Source organism: Heliangelus exortis, chromosome 23 (assembly GCF_036169615.1).
Source record: "Heliangelus exortis chromosome 23, bHelExo1.hap1, whole genome shotgun sequence".
Classification (NCBI taxonomy): Eukaryota; Metazoa; Chordata; class Aves; order Apodiformes; family Trochilidae; genus Heliangelus; species Heliangelus exortis.
The window spans coordinates 5,576,177-5,590,697 of NC_092444.1; the positions used below are offsets into that span (position 1 = coordinate 5,576,177).

The 14,521-nt window shown below is 44.6% G+C and overlaps 1 long non-coding RNA gene across 2 annotated transcripts in view; it reads right to left on the reverse strand.

Annotated features, from left to right (window-relative positions):
* Window positions 1-14,516, reverse strand: part of LOC139806812 (uncharacterized) — a 29,067-nt gene extending 14,551 nt beyond the window's left edge. For both annotated transcript variants that reach the window (XR_011730359.1, XR_011730360.1), the window contains exons 1-2: window positions 14,423-14,516; window positions 13,246-13,289 (exon numbers count right to left, since the gene is read on the reverse strand). This is a non-coding gene — a long non-coding RNA (uncharacterized lncRNA). The remainder of the gene's footprint in view (window positions 1-13,245; window positions 13,290-14,422) is intronic.
* Between the last annotated feature and the right edge of the window lie 5 nt (window positions 14,517-14,521).

The window sequence follows — 14,521 nt, forward strand, 5'->3', positions numbered from 1 at the left end:
GGCAAGCTGCACTGTTTTACCTGCCAGCTCCAAAGAGTTCCCTTCTCAGCAACACAGGTCCAGATCTTTTAGCTCTGAGGTGGAAAGAAAAGGAATTGGCATGTTCAACCAAGAAAAAAAATCTGCTGTTATCTCTGCAGCAGGGAATTTGTCTGTATTTGGACAGCAGACCTGGGTTAACGCCTTTACCATTTAAACAGTTAAATCAGAGTGGTACATAAGCTTAAATTAGAAAAGAACAAATAATAACAGGCAAAAATCTTGGGTGCCCAGCAATCACACTGCTGAACCAAGTCCCCTGACTGACTGAATGTGCTCCTTGCAGAGAGGCAGTGACATCTGGCTGGTACATAAGTGGTTCCAGATACCCCCCAAGTTGCACTCATGAAGTTGCAGCTTCTTCATAGCCCTGATATGGGATATTTTTTCCTCTTTTCCTATCCAGTTGTCCCTGTGCTCAGCCCTGGGGAGGCCACACCTCGAGTCCTGTGTCCAGTTCTGGGCCCCTCAGCTCAGGAAGGAGATTGAGGTGCTGGAGCAGGTCCAGAGAAGAGCAAGGAGGCTGTGAAGGGATCCAGCACAAGTCCTGTGAGGAAGGGCTGAGGGAGCTGGGGGTGTTGAGGCTGGAGAAGAGGAGGCTCAGGGGAGACCTCATCACTCTCTCCAACTCTCTGAAAGGAGGTTGGAGCCAGGGGGGGGTTGGGCTCTTTTCCCAGGCAACTCTCAGCAAGACAAGAGGGCACAAGAGGTCTCAAGTTGTGCCAGGGGAGGTTTAGGTTGGACATGAGAAAGAATTTCTTTAGGGAGAGGGTGATCAGCCATTGGAATGGGCTGCCCAGGGAAGGGGTGGATTCTCCATCCCTGGAGATATTTCAAAAGAGCCTGGATGTGGCACTCAGTGCCATGGGCTGGGAACCACGGGGGGAGTGGAGCAAGGGTTGGACTTGATGATCCCTGAGGTCCCTTCCAACCCAGCCAATTCTGTGATTCTATGATACACAACATTTGCAAGAAGGCTGTGGGAGCAGAGTAACAAAGGAGAAGGGGAAACAGCTCAGCAATGAATTCCCCTCTGAACAGGACACACTGGGCTACATGCATCACATCCCACCTCAGACAGAGAGAAGAGCCTCTAGGAACTCTAGGCTGCTCTTCACTGGAGAATGAGCATCTCCAATTTCTTGTTTTGTATAAATCTATTTTTCTTCCTCAGTAGCAGCTTCGTGCACTTCCATTTTCTTATCATTAAGGGTTCAGATATTAACCTGATGGTGTTACAGCTTCATAAAAGTAAGCTCAAGATCTTTGCAGTGCTGGTCCTTGATGGGCATCAGTGCACTTCAGAAACTGATGGAGGAGGTAGATATTAAAAGTACACCCAGCCAACTTTCAACAGAACAACAGATGACACATTAACCTCACACTGACTATTCCTTACAGAATTTCTCCATTCCTTTAGTCTCCTTGGTCAGTAAGAACCAAAAATGGCTTTGTCACCAGACTCAATCAGGGCTCAGTAAGCATTCCAGCTTTCCCTCTCAGCATTCCAAGCACAGGAATCAGCCACAAAGGATTTTTTCATTTTCCTCTGATTAACACACACGTAAGTTTACACCTGGCAAGCACCACACACAGTTTGGGATTGCTTAAGAAACATCTGGGTTAGGCAAGCAGAAGCTGGAATGATGAAAATCACCTTACTGCTTCTGTGGAAAAAAATACTTACAAAAGAGGCCACAAGGTGAGGACATTTCTAAATGTTAACACATTCAAGAGGAAGCTCCAAAGCAAACTTGAGCTGACTGCTATGACAACCCTAGAGGTTGTGTGCTAAGCACAATGCAAACAACTGTTCTAACTTCCTAAGAGTACCAAGTTAATAATGGCAGCCACTGCACCAGCACAGGAAGAAGTAGTCTGTCCAACAGTGGTAGAAAGAAAGGAGTAGATATTCTGGAGCTAAACAAAAGATCCATCCAGTCTGTATCATGTTAAAGGGAATTGCCATTGAAGCAAGACATAAGAAAAAAAAAAAAAAAAAGTCTGACAGGTAAGAGCTTTCCTCACAGAGAAAGAGCTAACCTGGTTATCAAGTTTCCTTTGTGCAACGCCCCATCACTTTGAGTCAAAAAGGCCAACAACACCCACTGCACTCTAAGTGATCCTCCTGGCTCCAATACCTCTCTCTGATGTGGAAAAATCACCGCCAACAGAGCTCTGCCAGAGCTTCTTAAAAGTCCAGCTCCCACTTCATAACCTTGGCAAATGTCTGAGCCAGTAGTTTTATGACTGGGCAAAATTAATCCTTCAGCAAGGACAATCAGGAGGTGACCACAGGCTGGTGAGACAGGCTCAACCCTAGCTGGAATCACACTGGTACTTACAGAATTCTCTAATGTGGGTTTTAGATAATAGTCTCTCTTGACTGGAAGTAAGATATAAGTGGGGCTGAGTATGGCTCAGCAAGCTGCCCTCCTATCCACAGGGGCTTCCCTTCTCCTAAGGGAAATTCTTTAGGAACTCTGCTGACTAGAATGGTGCTTTAGACACCCCAGAGTCTAGCCAAATAAAAGGATTGCTAGTCATGGGTAGTCTTTCTGGGGCTGGAGTCATCCTTTGCAAAGGGCTGTGGGCAGACCAGTCTGTGGTTACCAACAAAAAGCACTTGTGGACTGGCCCCTCTGATACAACTGGCACTTCCCAGGAGCCAACAAAGGTTCCTAGAAGGGTCCCCAGAAGGCTGGCAGTGCCCTGGAATCCATCCAAGCCAAGTCTACCCCAGCCTTGAAAAATCCATGCTGCATGATCTTCCTTGCTTAGTTACACACAGATGAAACACAACTGCATTTTCCCTGTTTACACACACACACACACACACACACACACAAAAAAAAAAAAAAAAAAAAGCAGCACTGGAGGAGCCTTAGATTCAGCTTTTCTCTCATTTCTGTTTTCCAGTCTAGTTTTTTTTCAGAGACAGCAGTTGGATCTAACATACTTAAGAGGAGGGTTAGTCTCTCCTGAATCCTATCCAACCTGAAATACTGGCTTTGCTGGCTGGAGGCCCAGGTGAGGCTGTAACTGTGACACTACATGCAGTACCTTTGCTTAACCTTTTCCCTCCCACACTGCCAGAGCTCACTGGGGATATTTTGACATCTTAGCAACAATTTCATACCCAGCTTTCTATTTCTCTTTCTAATTGAGCACACCTAATGCACTGCAGCAGCTGCCACCAGCACAGCCTCTTCCAAACTCTGTCAGCACTGAGCTCCATCCTGCTCAGTCTCCAGGGCCAGAGCCTCCAGCTCATCTGGGGAGGGGCTCAGCAGCACCCTCACCTTTGTCCAAGTGCTGATCCACCCCTCCTGACTCAACCTCAAGGAACAACCAAGTAAGCAATGTCCTTTTCTCTCTTACTGTTTGGTCCAAACAAGAGGCTGGAGGCTTACACAGATTCCAGCTTCCTTGCACAGTCCTAGGTGCAGCCAGTGAATCCTGATGGATTCATACACAGTGCTCTGGCTATGTCACAATCAGCTGACTGAAAGGAAAAAAAAAAAAAGAAAGTTAAACTAAGTGTTCAAACAGATTCTGAGGGATATATTATTGGCAGCTGAGGCTGAGAATTGGGAATATCGTGGTCTTAAAACAGAAGTTTCTGGCCCTGGCTTCTCACAGGGGAGTGCTACTTCTCCTGAAATGGTAAAAGGGCATTATTGACCATAAAAAAAAACCCTTTCACTAACACATGTAATTCCTCAGTGTAGCATTTTTAGAAGTAACTTTTCAAAAGGGTTGGTTTTTAAGTATTGAGAAAGCAAACAATGCCCAAATATTCTACAGAGTCATCTGGTAAAATTAAATTCAAGCAAGCTGAACAAAAGCACTCCTAAAGCTTTCTTGTGCTTAGTACAAATTTGATCATAGAACAGTTTAGGGTGGGAGAGACCTCAGGAGGTCTTTGGTCCAACCTCCTTCTCCAGGCAGGATCATCAACAATTAGGTCACACCAGGCTGCTCAGAGCTTGATTCAGTTTGGGCTTGAAACCCTCCAGGGACAGACACTGCACAACCCCTCTGAGAAACCAGTTCCAGTGCTGGACTGCTCCACTGTGAGGCAGGTCCAGCTGCAGATGACAAAATGGTCTTTCCAACCACACACATTTTTCTTCTGACAGTTTCCTCCTCTAATTCCCTAACTTCCCTAGCAGCACACCCATCTCCTTAAGCACCTGCTCCCATTTGACTCCTACTTGCCTCCTCATCCCTTTTCCTCACCTTTGACTTCTCAAGCTGCCCCTGAAGGAATTCTAAGTGAATTCACAGTAACATATGAAAAATGCTGACAGACTGCTTCCCAATCCACCATGAAAAGAGAAAGGATTTCAACTTTACAACAACAACAAAAAAAAGATTACAGACTGGGATATCCCATCTCCCTAAAACCTGACTTCAGCAGTCAAGTCTTACTTCAGGTGACTCAGGATTGCTCAGCTCTTGGGACAAATGATGAAGGCAACCCTTTCACTCTGACACAGAAATAACACCTCTCGTGACATTTCTTCCTGTTCACCTGCTTGCCAAATAACACTCTTGATAAAGTCTTTACAAAGCTAAACACCAGCTCCCAGAACCTCACGTACAAGCAACCTGCTCCAGCCTCCCTCAAGTATGAGTAGCAATGGTACAGTTTAAGAAATTTCCCAGGAATTGTCCAGAAACTTGAACTTTTGAGTAAATACACTTAATGTAACTTTTATGCCATAGAATACTCTGAGGCATCTCTGTTTTGAAAGAAGCCAAGTGGCCTCTGACAGTGCCATATGGCAAGTGCACCCTGGAGAGAACCAGGGGCAATCTGGAGCTTTGGGGTGAGATACAAAGCCCTGGTTCCCAGTCTGGCCCAGCAGAGAACCAGAGACCAAACAGCCTTACAGGTACAGATGGAGCCTTTGGTCATTCACACAGCCTTGAAAAGGGGAAACTTTAAAATCATCTGTGTTAATCTAGGCAGAGTCCCATTTATCCTACTGTCCATGGCAATTTCTAAGCACGTCTGGAAGAGGAGCAGGAAGTGTCTCAGGTATCACACAGCAATTCCTCAGCAAGCAGACAGGCATGGGAAGCACCATTCCTGGGATATTTGCCACTGTCCTTCTCCTTGAGAACCCTGCAGTAGTGCTGCCTACTCAAGAACCATTTTATCCCCACCAGAGAAGGGGTTCTAACACTTTGGATGTTTTACACCAATAACAGAACCACAGAATGGGTTGGGTTGGTAGGGACCTTAGGGATGCATCAAGTTCCAGATGACCAGACTTCCACAGCCCAGATCAAACATTTGTTTTATACAGTACACAGCCCTGTACTGAACTCCATCCCTGGGTACTGCCTTCAGGAGAACCCACAAGCAAACAAGGAACTAAAACACCTTGGAAATGGGACAGAGGTATCAACACCCTCTGTCCACTGTCTGCTAAGGATTCAGCAGTCAGCTCAAGGGCCATGTCACAGATGACACACTTGATGCCTCCTGTTCCAGGAACACCTCCTCCTTTCCTTGGAAGCAGAGACACACAGGACATGCTGGACAGGCCCTTCAGAGCCACCAGGAGCTCACCCTGCCCAAAGGTGCACAATTGCTGCTTAAACCCACCTGTTCCTTCCACCACGTGGTTGGTTATTGGTAGCCTGTAACCAACTCATGCTAAAGACTGATTTGAGAACTTCCAAGCTGTTCCTTTAACAGCTCCTGGAAAAAAAAAACTGGAAAAACATTTACCCATCAGGGTATTTCTCCTCTTACTTTGATTCCCATCCATAAATCTACCAGCTTGAGTTGGATCCACAGCCACAGTGGGGATTCAAATTCAGAATTTCAGCTTGCACACTGCCTTGATATTCCCACACACAAGATCCTGAGTGGATGGTACTTTCATTACACATAATTCTGGACTTTCTTTCCCATTGAGCTACACACAGGCTGTCTTTTGGGAGCCAGCCAAGTGACTTCAGGAGACAATGGTGCTGAAGTGCTGTCAGCTGCTGCACAGGAACACAATTCCATCTGTCAGACAAGGAAAACAATTCTTAAGGTGTTAACCAGGAACATGCCAGAGGTTAACACCAGCATTAGTTGTGTGTGGAAGGCAAGTAAAAAGCAGCTTGGGAAAATGCAAAATAGCATACTTTGCAGCAACTTCTCTGTGTGTGTTTATTTCTGAATGTAAAGCTTACTTTCAAAGTTATAAAAAGAGGATTTAAAAGGAATCATTATCCAATCACAAAAAAAATTTGTCCTTTGCAAAAACTCAAAGCTTTTCATCAATGCACAGACAACATTTTCCCTTGATAGAGTGAGGATAGACTCAAGTAACTTGGTGATAAGGCCAGTATTACTAGAAATCATTTCACAGCAAAAAGTTCACAAAAGCTTGACCTTGAAACTACTCTTCCAGCAAGATCAGAAAACTTGGGAGATCACAGGAAAATCAGAAAGAGCCTGCACTCCAAGTCTGAGATGGAGTCTTCCCCAAAAGCCTATTCTGATAGCTGACTTGGTTCAGCTTATTTAAAGGTTTGCAGGTCATTTTTTAACTTGTCAAAACACATGCCAGGCATGTGTGCAGCAGCCAGATAACTTATCATTTAAGTAATTTCTGAAAACAACATGCAGAAACATTTAATACAGATGGCTATCACTTATACTTTGATTTTGGCTTCATACTACTATCTTTGCATCACTGTATTTAATTACACTCCACATTTCCTTCATGATTCATCATTGCATAACAAACTAGATAGCCACTTTATGGGTGTGTTGCAGGTTTGCACAATTAACTGAGTCTATTGGACTGGAAATGACGATTTGTATTAACTGAAAAGATCATGTGGCTGCCTAGTTTGTGGGTGTTGGTTTATTAGAATGGAAAGTGCCAATTAGAGAAGGAGAAAACAAAGACAAACTCATTATGTTTTAAAGAGAAGTACCTATGACTTCCTGGAAATGGTCAAGTTTATCTGGGATGGGATTCCCAGTTGCTAAATTACAGAGAAAATTATCCTTCCTGTCTTCATGAGCATGTAGGAACAGCAAAGGAGGAAGCACAGGTGATGGAGGCAGAAAAAAACAAGACATGTGGTGATCCAGGATGAGAGATTTTCCACTCCAAAGCCATCATCACCCCCAGCCCCTGCCCAGCAATGTCTGTGCCTGCTGCCAGCTTGGTGGGTTGGCCATGGGAGCTGCTGTGGGCTGTGTGGACTCCCCAGAATGACCAGAGACATCAACATTTAAAAATACTTCTAAGTAAGTGTTTAAAATATCAGCTATTTAATTCCATGTGTAGACCCAAGTAAGAGTTAAAATTGATAGATGTTGTTTTCTCTTTTCACCAGCAAAATCTGTAGTGCTCAGCTCCTCAGAAAATTGGTGTTCTATTTGTAGGCACAAAGATGCACTCAGATAAGTAACCATCAGGCTCTGGAATTAAAGATCTCATTCATAAACACACATTTAAAACAGATTTTGACATGGCAGTAGTTTTACTTTGTTCAGGATATCTGTGGCAAGGGATTAGTAGTACAAATACAAGCACACATCTTAAAATATAAATGCTTGGCAGACTTTTGTGTCCCCTTCCACATGCCCTATATAGGGAGAATCTCAAATATTCAAGAATAAAATTAACTCTATACTATTTGGGAACTATTAATTTCTATAATGATACACTTAGAACTGTTTCCATAGATCAGTTCTATATATATAGCTTTCCAACTGAAATGACTGGTTCAGAATAAGAACCAGCTGAGCTTTATGCATTCTGTTCTCTCTGCTCAGTCTGCTCTTACCCCCTTGCTCCCCAAAGCCACCCACTATTCCACCTTCAGATCTTGCAACATCTCCTTCTCCTGCTTTCAAGAGTTCTCACAAGTACCCACCTGGTGTCTAACAAATACCACCAACTTCCCTGGCTATGTTTTTCATGGCATGCTAAACTTCTAGACTACCAGTTTATTGTTAATCTGTTAGAGATCATAAGCCACACCTACTAATGAAAAACTAGATATAAAATTTTTATCAGAAGAACAGACTAAGGCATCAACTTTAAGAGGCCATAAGGAGAGAACAGGCCACAGAAAACAGCCCAAAGAAAGCAAGAGCTGACAGCTGCCATTCACTTCAGTGAAGCCCACTGCCTGATTACAACTCTAAGAGACTTAACAGCTTTTAGGCTTCCCAGTACAAAATACTCAGCAGCTTCAGGTGATGGTGATATTTAACTATCTTTCAAGAGTTCCTCTTTGGTCTTGACAATGGTCTGGCCATAGCAATCCATGGATCTCACACTGGGCAGTGCCACATGATGTGCCTGGAGATGGACTCAGTGCTCAGGTGCTGTCAGTGCACCCCATCACCCATGATTGGCTCCCTCCACAGAGAGCCTTCCTGATCTGATTTATGTCCCTTACCTTGGTGCCTTTTGATGGAGTAATTAATAAACTTCACCTTCTGCTAGGACCAGTTCAGAGGTGTCTGCATCAGATATGCTCCTTCAAGTGGGCAAACCCGTTGAGATCTCTTGGAGCAGAGACATAAATCCTTCCCTGACAGGGCTAAGAATCAACAGGCACACAGAGAGAGTTCTGCAGTTTTCAGATGAAAGCTCACTCTGGGTGTTTATCAAAACCAAGGCACAAGGCAGGGTATAACAGCTCAAGCTGATCACTACACCACTATTCACATCCCTTCTGGTTTTTCTGAGGAACAGAAAACCTGACATCTCCACCTCCCAAATATTGTGCAAATGCTTCCTATCCTTCTTGGGCTGTTAGCTTTGCCACACAGATGTTATTTCTCCTCTGTAATGCAATAAGCACTCAGGTAACTGGATACTGGCAGTGCTGCAGCCCCTCACACTCCATGGGCAGACTCCAGGAGCTTCCCCCAAAAAATGTCATTATGCACAGCACTCCACTTGTGTGAAACGCTTTGCCTAAAGGGCATAAAAACCCAGCTGAGCCAGGTAGCTGCCAGCAAGCCCTCTGGCTCTAAGTAGATGGGGTGCACCAGGGCAGTCAGACTGGTGTTTGAGTCAGCTTCCCTGTTTCTGCTGATCCACCCAGCATCCTGCAGTGGAACTTCTCTCAGCACTGTCCTAAAAGCATCCGATCCCACAGCAGTTCAGAGAGCTCCAGGTGTTTCAGCAGACTGGAGCCTGACTTCCTGGTGACCAGCTGACATGCCTGAGAGCAAGAAGGAACTTAGCCTGGGAGAAGTGTTCAACAATGTTCCTGCAGCAGTAGGATAGATGTTCAGATTTCTGCAAGATGTTCAACTAGTATAGAAGGGATGGTAAAACCCAGATGGGGCTGTGGCAGTTTTCTGGGAAGCAAAGTGTGAACAATCAGCTATTTTTAATCTATCAAGTTCCATTCCAGTCTAAGCTGCTACAGAATCTGTGTCAATCTGTCCTTTTTTGATCTTTCCCTAGCTCAGCTTATGCTTATGTACTGAAAAAGTCTGAGCACATGATTACCCCATCCAGGCAGCATGCCTTTGAAATGGCTTTTTAATCTAGACTCTCCACTCCCTGACAGACTGACTTTTGCAGTATGTCTGTATTTGCTGTCTAGACACTTGAATATGCTAACCTCTAATTTAGCCCTCCTTTACTGACCCATGAGTTTCCTCCCTTCTGTGGGTCTTCTGGCTAAACTGGAAAGGCAACACACTCATTCTGCTCTCTACCTGCCTGGTGTAACAGCATTCATACAAATCTGACCAGTGAAGTCAGGCACATGTTCCTCATTCACTGATGAATCCTTAGACTGAAGAACTTTTGTAGCACTCCTGTAATAACATTCCCTTCTTTGCTGCCTCTATATTCAAAGAACAGAGCAGTCCTTTCCTGGAAGTATTCAGGCCACATCTGCAGAGACAAGGACTTGGCCTGAATTTTTTAAGCAGAATTAAGTCATTGTCTGTAAAGCTATGTAAGCAGGAAACAATGGAAGAGTCTGATTGAAATATGAAAGGTAGAACAAAATATAGATGTATCCTAACAGCAGCTGTACTGCCTCCAACCCAAGGTTCCACCTAACCCACTATTGTCCTAGCATGGTGAAAAAAGCAAACAACAGATGTTTAGGGCACTGGGCAACGTCCTCTCCCAAGTCTCAGCAGTTTGATTCAAGACACCTTCCACAGCCCTAATGGATTTTTCTTTCATCAGGCTCTCTGTGCAGTTTTTGAAGCCATGTAAACTTTCTGGCATCTGCAGCATTCAGACAGAGCTGTAATCGAGGTACAGAGATGAGAGCTCACAAAAGCCATGCTGTACTTCCACTTTAGATAGCAGGTTTGCATCACAAACCACTTCCATGTGCCTGAAGCATAAAAGATTTGCTATCTGTGTCAGTTTCTACAAATTACTTAAGAGGCAATTTAGCAGTATCCAATCGCTTTAAAGTCTTGTATAGGGTGAATTTGCACAAAGCCTGAGTAATGGCCTCTGTACAGGGCTGGATTTCAGCACCAGGTCTCTCTATATTTACCAGTAGCATCCTGTTACCCTTGCAACAGGAGAGTCTGCAGTGCTATGGATGTGCCTTACACACAAACTGATTTTCTCTGCACACCTCTGCATCTTTCTCTGTCCCACAGTAAGGACCAGGGTGCTCCATACAACACCTGCTGTACAGTAAGAACAGAAGAAATCCAAAAAGTTTAACTGCTTGTAACCTGGGCAGTGTGATTTCTCCACTCACATAGCAGCTCATGAGTTTACCACCACTGCACCATGGGCTCTGACTTGGTGCCAGTTCAGTGAGACTAAACAGCTCCAGTGCATCTCATCTGTATTGTTTCTTCTCTCAAATTAACAGATGTTCAAGTTGATTTCCCTGACTTCAGGGCAACAGGTGTTCAAAACTTAGGTAACTAAAAATGTACCAGCTGTGTATTTTATTTACATTGTCCTAACACATGCATCACAAGAGTAAGAAAGTACCATGCAGACTCCTTAACCTCAATATTCAAATGTAGATCTGTTTTGTCAGACTACCCCAAAACAGAAGACCTGAGTAAGATCTACAAAATGAAACAACATCTCTTTGAGCTAAAGGCTGGGATCTTTAGGAAGGAGGTAAGGAGGACATGACAGCTCACTTTGGAAGTCAGTATCCAAGCCAAGGCCAATGGGTTGAATTGGGATCTATTGAAAAATCACAGAATTCAGGACTTCTTATGATGGAAAGATTTATCCATAGGCCTTCTACAGTTCTGTTTGCTAGGTTTGCTTTTCCCAAACTGCAGGGTTTATAAAGGCTGTACATCTGAAATGACTACAGGGAGAGCTGGTCTCAGGTCTGCAGAGGCACCTCTGGAGTTGCTGCAGAAGTGTAGCTGCAACACACTCAATTCACATAACGAGTCATGCAAAACCCATACAACTTACACTTTGTTTACCTCTCCTCAGAAAAGCTTTTCCTCTCTGATGACTTACCACAATTACCTTTTCTAGTCATTAACAAGACAGAGTGTCTAAGCTACTCATTATTCCCTTTCAGGTAACCAGACAGGAGGCACACTTACCAGAAAACACGGAAAAAAGAACCAAGCTTCCTGCTCAAGAGCAGCTGCCACAAATAAGTAGGATTAAGCAATAATACAGCAGTAGCTATTGTAAAACAAAGTTATTGTTTACAGAAGTTGCCTCACAAAAAAAAAAAAAAATAATGAGTCTATAGAATGACCATATAAGAGTCATATGCCACATTCTATATTAAAGATATATTACTTCCCATATTATTCTTTCAATATATTTTAACTTCTATAATTTTCTACCTTCCTAAAGAGATTTTGCCTTTTTCTTTTACAGATGCTGCTTACATTTATAACTTTCTCCTCTCAAAACAAACAGAAATAGCAACAACAGATTTTAGGTGTTGAAAACAGGAAATAACAAGGGAACTGAGATGACTGAAAAGGCAAAGGCAGCAAAGCAAGCTAGAAATAGGACAGTTCTGATCAGAGAACATCCAGTACCACAAGGATTCCTTCTGCAAAGGGAATTTTGGAATTAAAGGGAGTATCATGAATAAAAGTCCATGCTATTATTTTTTCACAGAATTCAAACATTCCATTTATTGAATACAGATAAGTGTCCTATCCATCTCCAAAACAGGGTACAAAAGATGTTTAAAGCATCTTGTAATACTACTTGAGCTGTTTTTGTAGCAGACTTGTTATTAACTAATATTAACTAAGCAGGACATCCAAGATTACTTGAGGAGTTAAGTCTTTAGGGCAAGAAGCAAATTGCAAAGAGTGGTTTACACATTCCTACAGAACTGTGAGGTGGTTTTAGCATCCTGAAATAACTTGATGCTGCAAAGGACAGGGAGAAACAATAATCTAACTGTACAGAATTCAACTTCCTCTGCACAAGTCAGCACAGAAACTACTACAGGTGACAACACTACTAAACATTTGTATTCAGGAGCAATCAGAAATTTAAGGCATAAATTTAGTGAGCAAAGGGCAGAGGTGGGGTCACTCACCAGTAAGAGACAAAAACTCCAATCTATTAAATGCACAAGAACTTAATCCTACATTATTTAACAAAGTAAACCCAGGCCTGCTGATGGAAGTGGAGACACCAAGAGGTAACATCTGCAGGGAAAGCCAGAATGACCTTTTCCTGGACCAAAGATTCTCAGGCACAAACAAGTGCCAAATATCTATTATTCCTTATGGTTCACCATGGAGGCACTGCAATATTTTGTCCTACTGAAGCCACACCAATGCTCTGAAATTCATTTAAAATAAAAAGGTTGCCCTTTGTATAGATTCATAACAATTTTTAGGGCTATTTTGTACTATCAGCCAGTAAGTACAACAACATACCAGAATTAACAATCAAACAAAAAACCCCAACAAAACAAGCAAAAAAGCTAGAACTAAACCAACCAAACAAAAAAACAACAACCCAAAAAACCAACTTTATCCTCAACACATCCATGCAACCAGGAAAACTTAAAATAACTCATGCTGGGTGCAGCTCACCCACAGAAACAACTGACCACAGTCATTATGGACCTCTCCATAATTTCTCATATCCAAGGGGAAAAAAATAAACCACCAAAAATCTCCCCTAGTTTACATTCCTTACATTTCTTCCTACATCACCTTAATTTATCCAGTTTTTTATAATGCAAACGTGCAGCAGGACAGCTTACCATCACTAAGATCAGTGGCAGATGGGAGACTTCCAGCATGAACCCTAAAAAAAAAAGGAGAAGTCAATTGTACACATGCCCCATTTCAGGCAATGAAATCAAGCATCATTGTTTCTTAGTAACAGACACATTTTCTTAATCCTATTGTTAGTCACACTCAGTAGTGTTTTGGAGTCTCATATTTACATTTCTTTGTCCAGCAAGGAAATAACTGCCCTGTGCAGCAAACCTGATCAATAAGCAGGTTCAGGATGCTTCTGCTGAAATAAACACAGCCTGGAAAAGCTCACACAAGTCTACGCAACAACTTTCACTGAAAAAAGCCCTTTCCTGCTCTAACCACTGCATTTTACCATCCTAAATGCTGTATCCAGACACCAAACGGACTGTCCAACCTGTGACCGACCATATCAGAATACCCAAGAAATTATTAATCACCAAGATGTATTTATTTCAACAAAAGCTCAGGAAAATCGACATTCACAGTAACAATCCCTCCCACGGGGAAAGCACTGGGGGGGGGGTTTCCTCCTGGCCATGCCATGGGGGGGACAAGTGCCCTCCCTCAGCGTACAGCACCCGCACACCGGACCAGGACCAGGACCAGGACCAGGACCAGGACCAGGACCAGGACCACCCGCAGTCCCCACGCAGAAGGTGTCGGGAGGCACAAAGGGGAAGCAAAGGGCGGAGCCACGGCCGCCCCGCTCCGCCGGCACCGAGAAGATGCGGGGGACCCCTGGGGACCCCCGGAAGGACACGGGAGAAGGGGTCACACACGGTTCCCCTGAAGGATCAGCGCGCCGGCCAAGGAACCCACAGCGATAACCACAGCAGGAGAGGATGCCGAGGGCGGGCGAACCGGGAGCCTCTGCTGGGAAGCAGCCGCCGCGGACGAAGCTCCGACAGGGGCCTCACGGTCCCCATCCCTTCCTCACCCCGAGCAGCAGCTCCCGGGCAGCCCTGCGCCCCGCACATCCGCGCCCGGAGCCCGCTCAGCCCGGGCAGAGGGTGGGAAGGGGGCTCCTAAGCGGGGGCGGCATTTCTCCTCACAGGACGCACCGGCGGCCGCTCCCTCGGACGGGTTCGGAGGAGCGGACGGAGCTCCCGCCACCCGCCTCTCTTCCCTCCCGCCGAGCCCCATACCCACCCACCCACCCGCAAACCCCCACAGCACCTTTACCGGCCCACGCGTGGCCATCGCCCCTTTAAGGTTTTTTCCCGGCCGGAACGCAACGTGGGCCCGGGCGGGGCTCCCCGCCAGCTCCGCCCCTCA